This window comes from Engraulis encrasicolus, chromosome 20 (assembly GCF_034702125.1).
Source record: "Engraulis encrasicolus isolate BLACKSEA-1 chromosome 20, IST_EnEncr_1.0, whole genome shotgun sequence".
Taxonomy (NCBI): Eukaryota; Metazoa; Chordata; class Actinopteri; order Clupeiformes; family Engraulidae; genus Engraulis; species Engraulis encrasicolus.
In genome coordinates, this window is record NC_085876.1 from 45,777,980 (window position 1) to 45,787,257 (window position 9,278).

Below are 9,278 nucleotides of genomic sequence, written 5' to 3' on the forward strand. Positions count from 1 at the left end.
TGCTGCTGACAGAGATATCTCTGATGCTGAGCAGCACTGTCACCTGTAGTTCCTTCACGAGAGACCGCATCCACTAACTGCCTGGACAGTCTAATTTGGACAATAAGGTATGGCAATTTAATGATTTGTTGATTGTCTGAATGTGTTGGAAAACCTAATTTTGAAAACTTTATGCAAGTATTAGCAGCCAGGAAGAGCCAAAATACGAGATAGCTACACGAAACAACAACATGACTAAAAGCAAGTTAGTGTTGTGGCAGCTGCAAACCAAGTTAGTAGCACAGCACAATCCTAACGTGCACGTCAGTTTATTTTTTTGTTGATAACAGCATAGTTAATATGAAACCGTTTGGATAGGGACATGGCATGGATAGCATTGGCCCATTGGCCACGCATTGGAAAGGGTAGTCGGTTGTTATCTACGGTCAGGCTCGGTAGGCAGACGTCAGTAGGCTACCTAGCTCGAAACCTAGCATGTGAAATGAACTAATGCTATGTTGTGATGCCTTCTCTCAGTGAGAAGCTTCTTCTTTGCTTCTTCGATTGTCTTGACTTTTCTTGGAGTTTAAATCAAACTTAAATAAAGTCGGAGTAAGTCATAGTAAAGAGCACCTCTGCCTCTTTAGAGTAAGCAAGTTCACATCAGTCACAGATGTGTTGCCTAAACCCACAGCGCTAGTCCACTTCAGAGTATGACTCCCCCCCCAATAGCTAAATTTGCGGTACATATTTGACCTCAAATGTGTCAATATATCGTAATCCTTTTGTTCAAACGTAGCGAAAATAAATCGTCACGCATACAAAATCATGGTACAGATGTGAGTTTGTTCACCAACGAAATTCACGTCATGTAATTTCTTTGCTAAAACCCTGCAGCCACGCTTTAGAATCAGCCACTGCTCACAGCTGTAATTGCCTTGCAGGCCGACGGCGCCTCAGACTTGAAATTCACGTCATGTAATTTCTTTGTTAAAACCATATGCCACTGCTTTGACATCTGACACTGTCAACATCAATAATATAGGGGTTTTTTTGTATTCTGACATTGTTGAATGAAGTCAAAGTTGTTACTCTAAGGGGAACCACAACCACGAACACAAAACTCATGAACACAACATGTACTCTGCCAATTCGACAATAATCCCTCTGATATTGTAGCATAGTTACTATGCTTAGAAGTGAGTTGATTGAATGATTAATTGGTTGCATTGATTTGATTACATTTCCTCCAGTGAGTGACATTAAGATGAAGAGAAGAAACGATATTGAGAGCTTCTTTATCAAGAAAAAAAAGAGTCAGTCAGCTACAGCCAGTACCAGCACCAGTGCAGATGCCCACACAAGCCAGCAGCCTAGGGATAGTGTTGATGAGCAGTCCACTACCCCAATACAAGATGGTAGGTTGTGCATGGAAAGTTTGAATTAGTTACATGTAGCCCTTTCATGCACGCCGTTCAACCAGTGGAACACTGTTATTGTCATCAAAAAGGTTCTGTCATAGTGCCACACTACATAACACAGGGTCTTTAGTAATACACTATGGTAACTCTGGTAACGACAAAGGTATAACGCCATGCATTAAAGGGTTTAACAGCTGACAAATGTTGAGACAGAAGATGATGAACTAAAGATTTGTATTATATGTATATGTGCATGGACCTGTCTGTCTGTCTGTCTGTCTGTCTGTCTGTCTGTCTGTCTGTCTGTCTGTCTGTCATTTTAAACTATCCTTGTATTACCACAGTTGACCAGCCACATTTGGAGGAGGAGGAGACGGACTGTGAATCTGTGTTGTCTGGATCTCCACCTACTGAGCATGGTATGTCAGGTTCAGATGTCATTCATGAAGTTGGTGTCTACTCTCTCATACTTCAGTTATTTAAAAATGGCCAATTATGCATATGTATAGGCCTATGTGAATGCATAGCATTTAACCAGATTACACTGCACTTTCAATTAAAAGCCTGGCACATTAAAATAACTTAATGAGGATATGTGTGTGCATTTATCTTTAATTTCTGTGAATACGTACATAGAAAACAAAGACCTAAACATAGAACATTTCAATACTATATATATATATATATATATATATATATATATATATATATTATACTACTACAAAATATTGTATTTGAAGTTCACTGGTGCTTTTCTTTAAAATGTAGGAAATAGCATAGAATAAATGCAACATTTTCTGTGTGGGAGGACCCCCGTATGTGTATATAATTCCATGATTCCATGGCCACCTCAGACTATATTTGTGTGTCATCTTGGCCACCCTAGTAAAAATGTCCTGGATACGCCCCTGGGCGTAAGTCGATGGCAGAGCAAGTATTCTGTGTTACACCAAAAAGACATAAATAAATAAATAAATAACCAAAGTTGTCTTTGAATACAGCACCCGGTATTGAACTCTTGTCTAGCATCCATCTTTAATGTGAAATCAGTGTTTGAGAAAGAGGGTTGCTATCGGTAACCTTCGATAAGGAGACCACACGCTCTCATCAGTACCACCAGGCCAGGTTGTCAGCATCAAAAACAACATCATCGTTGATCTTTGGCTTCAGAAATCAAAACATGAGGAATATCTCTTCAGGGGCGCAGCTACTCATTTCTTGGGGGGGGGGGGGGGGGGGGGGGGGTGGGGGGTGCAAGAACTATTTTGGTGCCCCCCCCCCCCCCCCCAAAAAAAAAAAAACAAAAAAAAATTAACAATCATTTGTTATGTGCTAGTGATTACACCCCTTGCGACCCTTGAAATATGTATCTGTTTTTTAATGTAATAGTATTCTCCCTCTTTTATCCTCTCTTTTTGGCGCCCCCCTCTCTCTGCCGCCCCCCTGCAAAGCATATGTCGCATATACTGTAGTTGCGCCCCTGCATCTCTTCCTTGTTTGGGGTGACCTAAAGCCCATATCAGGTGTCCACCGTGGATATCAAGTTTATCTTTCTTGCATGCTGTAAGACTGTGATAGGGGATTGAGTTAAAAAAGAGAGTGAGACAAAGAAATTGTTCAGTGTTTGTGTGTGTGGGGGGGTGTGTGTGTGGGGGGAGGGCAGATGAACAGGAAATAGAGAGACTGAGAGTGAGAGAGAAAGAGAGAGCCACAAATTGACCAATAGAGAGAAGGAGAGAGGGGAGGGAGAGAGACCAAATGAGAGTGATGGGATAAAAAGAGAGAAGAAACAATCCGTGTTAGGGGGTTGGGGGTCATGGGGGTAGAGGATAAAAGTAAAGTCTCATTTTCACAGCTTCTGACTATGACTGACTGCTGTGAGTTTGAGCATATTGACTCCTGTCTACCTGCTTTGCCTTTGGTTATGGGCCTATGGCAGAGAGATAGAGAAGAAGAGAGGGAGAGTAAAAGACCAGATTACAGTGATATGATAAAAACAGAGAGAAAAAAAACAATGTGTGGAGTGGGGGGACATGGGGGTAGAGGGTAAAAGTAAAGTCTCATTTTCACAGCCTCTGACTATGACTGACTGCTGTGTGTTTGTGCACATTGACTCCTGGTTATGGGCCAATGTGTGTGTGTGTGTGTGTGTGTGTGTGTGTGTGTGTGTGTGTGTGTGTGTGTGTGTGTGTGTGTGTGTGTGTGTGTGTGTGTGTGTGTGTGTGTGTGTGTGTGTGTGTGTGTGTGTGTGTGTGTGTGTTTGTGAGTGTGTGTGAGGGGGAGGCATGGGGCTGGAGGATAAAAGTAAAGTCTCATTTTCACAGCCTCTGACTATGACTGACTGCTGTGTGTTTGTGCACATTGACTCCTGTCTGGTTTGGTTATGGGCCAGTGGCAGAGAGATTGGGAGTTGTCCTGTGTGTGTGTGTGTGTGCGTGCGTGCGTGCGTGCGTGCGTGCGTGCGTGCGTGCGTGCGTGCGTGCGTGCGTGCGTGCGTGCGTGCGTGTGTGTTTGTGCACATTGACTCCTGCCTGCTTTGGTTATGGGCCAGTGGCAGAGAGATTGGGAGTTGTCCTGAGTGTGTGTGTGTGTGTGTGTGTGTGTGTGTGTGTGTGCGTGCGTGCGTGCGTGCGTGCGTGCGTGCGTGCGTGCGTGCGTGCGTGCGTGCGTGCGTGCGTGCGTGCGTGCGTGCGTGCGTGCGTGTGTGTTTGTGCACATTGACTCCTGTCCGCTTTGGTTATGGGCCAGTGGCAGAGAGAGAGATTGGGAGTCGTCCTGACTGACAGCAGAGTTGTAAAGGTCATGGAGAAGATAAAGCTGAATATTATATGGGCCTTGTAGGGATGCACCGATACCGCCCGATACTGCTCATTATACTCGTACTCGTACTCGCCAAGCACTTCAGATTCAGATTCAGATTCAGATTCAGATAACTGTATTAGTCCCATCAGAAGGGCAATTCAGTTTGCGGTCCCAGTCTCCATCAGTCAATGAATAGATAGTATAAATAAAAAGAGTAGAAAATGAAATACAAAACCTAAAGGAAACAAAAAACAATAAACAAATAAATAGGAAAACAAAAACATACACATTTTAACACATACATTCAAACACCCTGTCCTGTCAGTAATGAGCAGCCCTCAATTAAATGGTCAGTAATGAACTTTATCCCTACAACCTTGTTTAATAATCTAATGGTGTAGGGATGAAAGATCCAGAGTAACGTTTTGTTTTTGTCCTGACAGAATAATAGCGCCTCCCAGAGGGCATTAATGAAAATTCACCACTTGCCGATACCAGCTACGAGTACTACTATTACTCAAAACAATGCAAAATCTTGTCATGTTCTGTGGACTTGAAATCAGCATGGAAAAAAGTGCCACCTCATACATTTACTAACATTTAAATCTACATGGAAATGGACAATAAAAATATCACAGGTGGAAAAAAACAAGGCCATGCATTTATTTTCATTGTATTTTGGTGGTAAAAGGTATCGGTATCGGTACTCGGTATCGGCAAGTACACATTATTGTACTCGTACTTGTATCGGTTTTCAAAAAAGTGGTATCGGTGCATCCCTAGGGCCTTGTCCATCTCACCCAGCTCTCAGCTCTACTGCTTCCAATGCATGGAGCAGTCCTATATATGGGTTCTAAATTTTGTTTATAACCTGACTGAGCGAACCTAGCTGCGCACAACTCAACCTTTGATCGTTGGAAACAGCTGTTAGTCAAAAAATTAGCTCACGTGGTTGACTGCCAGTGTCTTGCCCCTCCTCATAACATTGTGTTGATAAACACTAAGAACTCATGTATATTTGACAAGTTTATTTGTAAAAAGGTGTATCCACCATTTCTGACTTTTGCATTTTAGAGGTCTTATTATATAAACTATTTGTGAATTCTTGCCATTCAAATATTTTGAGAACATAATTTTTCAAACTATAAAAAATTCTTTGAAGAATGTTGGGATGTTGACATTTTTGTATTGGGCATTCCTTTGCATTGCATTGCAAAAAAAAGGAGAATTATTAATTGTTCATATATTAATACATATTAGTAATATATTAATCATAACACAGAAGTTAGACTATCCATGTCCAATAACCTGTAAATAATATTAGCATGGTGCCACAAAGACTGTCGAAAAAGAAATAAATAGAGAGTGAAGCACGTTTCAGCATTTAAATGCTGGTCATTGCCGCTCTTCCATGGGAATATTCACAGTAAATATTGCGGTGTTACTTCAACACTTTGAGAGTTCATTTGAGTCCAAATGATGTCAAATCAACTCTCTAAGTGTTAAATGAGCACTGCAGAATTTACTGTGTACAATTGAAATTGATCCCAGGAGGAAATTGTCTCAGGCTTTCACTGTCACCTCTAAACTATACACTTAAAACCACTGTACTATTTCTAGGCCTACAATCCACAACAATGCAGTAATTGGCCACAGTTGGATTAGAGCAGTGTTTCTCAAACTTTTTCTGACCGAGGACCACTTTGTCCCCCCAAAAATGATCAGGGACCACCTGTCAACTGAAATGACAGTTGACCAGTGCTAATTTCGATGCAGATCCCTTATTTTTTAAATTCACAGTTACAAGCCTGTCTTATTGTGGTGAAAATATGACTCTAGCTTTGGAATAATGTCATGAATATAGCTTACTTCTAGCTTGTCTTTGGACAAGTAGCAATCCCCTGGCGGACCACCTGAGCTCTGTCGCGGACCACTAGTGGTCCCCGGACCACACTTTGAGAAACACTGGATTAGAGCCACCAAGGAGGTAATGGTTTTGGTCGTGATGGTTTGTTTGTCTGTTTGTCTGTCTGTCAGCTCAATAACTCAAAAAGATATCAACGGATTTCGATGAAATTTTGTGGAAATGTTGGAAATGACAAAAAGGTCAAGTGATTACATTTTGGTGGTGATTCGGATCCAGGATTTTGTTTGTAAGTATGCAGGTTTTCAGCAATGAAGAAATTTACTTCCACTTAAATATTTCAAACAACTGTACATTTGTGTAACAGAAGCCCTTGGTCATTGCCTGGATTTATTTTGTTCATGAAAATGTCATTTACTTTCAACAGAATTTGCACTTTCATGAACTTTCAAAAATCAGTGACACAATAACAGCACAAACACACACACATAATTCCTATCATCTGGGGTCAACAGTTCAAAGCCATTGTCAGACAAAAGCAACAGGATATCAGCGCCATCAGAGATGAGTGTGTGAGTGTGTGCGTGCATGCATGCGTGTGTGTGTGTGTGTGTGTGTGTGTGTGTGTGTGTGTGTGTGTGTGTGTGTGTGTGTGTGTGTCTTGTGCTTGCGTGCATGAGCATGTGCATGTCCGTGCGTGTGCGTGTGCTTGCGTGTGTGTGTGCATGTGTGTGTGTGTGTGTGTGTGTGTGTGTGTGTGTGTGTGTGTGTGTGTGTTTGTGTGTGTGTGTGTGTGTGTAGAGAAGTGCACTCCAGAGAGGAGAGTCTGGTGGGCTGAAAAACACTCTGAGCTGCAGAGGGCCTTTATGGCAGCACAACACCAATCCAGAGAGAGATGAGGGAGAGATATGGAGAGAGAGAAAGACAGAAAGAGAGAGAAACACAAAGAGAGAGAGAGAGATACTGCCTCTTGTGTGTGTGTGTGTGTGTGTGTGTGTGTGTGTGTGTGTGTGTGTGTGTGTGTGTGCGTGCGTGCGTGCGTGCATGCTTGTGTGTGTGTGTGTGTGTGCGTGTGTGTCTGTGTGTGTGTGCGCGCGTGCGTACGTGCATGCTTGTGTGTGTGTGTGTGTGTGTGTGTGCGTGCGTGCGTGCGTGCGTGCGTGTGTGTGTGTGTGTGTGTGTGTGAGAGAGAGAGAGAGAGAGAGACACAGACAAAGAGAGAAACAGAAACAGAGAGTCTGAATTACATGAAGAAAAAGAGAGACAGAGACATGGCGACGGAGAGACAAAGAGATGGAGAGATGGAAGTAGTGTCAAAATGGCAACTGAGTGGGAGAGAGCATGCGATGATGAGAGGCGAAGCAATGGAGAGAGATGAAGGAGAAGGGACAGGGGAGGGGGGGAGGGCATAATTATCAGAAAGCTCCTTTTTTATCTTAGGCAGAGAGATGAGGCAGATATCGATTGTGGTTTAACAGATTAGCTCAACTAGGACAGAGAGAGAGAGAGAGAGAGAGAGAGAGAGAGAGAGAGAGAGAGAGAGAGAGAGAGAGAGAGAGAGAGAGAGAGAGAGAGAGAGAGAGAGAGAGAGAGATGAAGATGAAGATGAAGAGAGATGAGAGATAGGCAAACAGAGAGAAAACAATAGGCAGTGAGAGAAGGAATGCTGAATGTGTAAATGTGTGAAAAGGGAGAAATGATTGAGAAGGTGGTGTCTCTTTATTCGCTAAAGAACAGATTACATTATTATTAGCGAAAACAATACAGGTGTTATTTAGTTGCATCGCACAGACAACAGATAGAGTGGGGCACACATAAAAAAACAGAAAGACATTTAATCAGAGAGAGAGTGGGGGGAGAGAGAGAGAGAGAGAGAGAGAGAGAGAGAGAGAGAGAGAGATAGAGAGAGAGACTCAGAAATAGAACAATGACGTGCTTATGTCTTTATAGCACCAAAGGGCCATTTGTATGGCAGGCAGATAGGCACATTTACACAACTCTGGGAGGGATTACTCTTGACTCGATACAGTGTTTTATCACACAAGAAGGGTGATTGCATTCCTACGTAAACCTCCAAAGCCATAAAAAGATGATAGCATGAGCTGTTTATAGATGACGAGAGACATTCTTAGAAATGAAATGTTCTAAAAGAGATGACAAAACTGTTCAAGATGTCTTAGGTAATGTTGTATCGTTTTCCTTGCCACCATTCTACTTACGTTTACACTATCACTCAATTGCTGTTGTTTATATCTCAAATCAGAATTGTAATTCTCAAAACTACTCAAATTGTCACCTCAAATGCATATCAAAATTTTTGCTTTTCTTTGCATACACAGCAAAAAAATGCTGTCTTTATTCAACACACAGACAGTATTCTATGACCAAATACAATCACAAAAATGATATTAATTTTGTTTAAGTGCATTACATATTTTTTATTGCATGTAGAAAGTAGAAGATGTGCATGTTTAGATGTGCAGTTAAAGAGATGTGAGACCCCATCCATGTCCGTTTTCTTACCATAGTACCATAGGTGTGCACAGATAGAGACACATTTGTGCTAAAACACCTGCTCTTATGCCCTACTGGACAAAATAATGCCCTTTTTGAGACGTTCTTTTTGTCACAATGTGCTATGTAATCATCTTCAAATGCTTGATGATCAAAAGCATGTGAAAATAATACCCCAATATAACATATATTTTCTATAGCGTAGTAAGGCAGCCGGAAGTTCCCCCAAACAGATAGACAGTGACATTTATGCACACATCCATAGGCAGACACATTGGTATATGTAGAGAAGGAGAGAAGAGAAAATAAAGACAAACCAGAAATGCACTCAGATAGCGCGTTCAGGCCGACTGAGAACCGTGCTGGAGCCTGTTCCCGCAACTAATCGCAAACCGACCGTTGCGTTCACGCCATAGATATTTGCGTTCGCGAACCGGACAGTTGGTTCACAATGCGAACCGCAAAATACTAGGTTTTTCTCCGCAAACCGTGACGACAGCATGGCCGTCAGCAGGTTCATCCGGGTAACACAGTCACGTGCGGAAAAGGTTCAGAGCCCCGTATGAACACGGGGGGTTCGCAGACTAGCACTTTAGTGCCGAACGTAACTGGTGCGGGCACCGTCTCCGGCTCCGTTCTGGGTTTTGTTTCTCGAATCCGTAGTCGTTAGCCAGTTATCAACTTGGATAGTCGTCAAT

At 42.4% G+C, this 9,278-nt stretch overlaps 1 long non-coding RNA gene across 1 annotated transcript in view; it reads left to right on the top strand.

The window, feature by feature from the left end:
* The window catches only part of LOC134435934 (uncharacterized), a 2,102-nt gene extending 272 nt beyond the window's left edge, over positions 1-1,830 (top strand). The window contains exons 1-3 of the long non-coding RNA XR_010032137.1: positions 1-107; positions 1,233-1,397; positions 1,745-1,830. The exon at positions 1-107 is cut by the window's left edge and continues 272 nt beyond it. This is a non-coding gene — a long non-coding RNA (uncharacterized LOC134435934). The remainder of the gene's footprint in view (positions 108-1,232; positions 1,398-1,744) is intronic.
* The last annotated feature ends 7,448 nt before the right edge of the window (positions 1,831-9,278 follow it).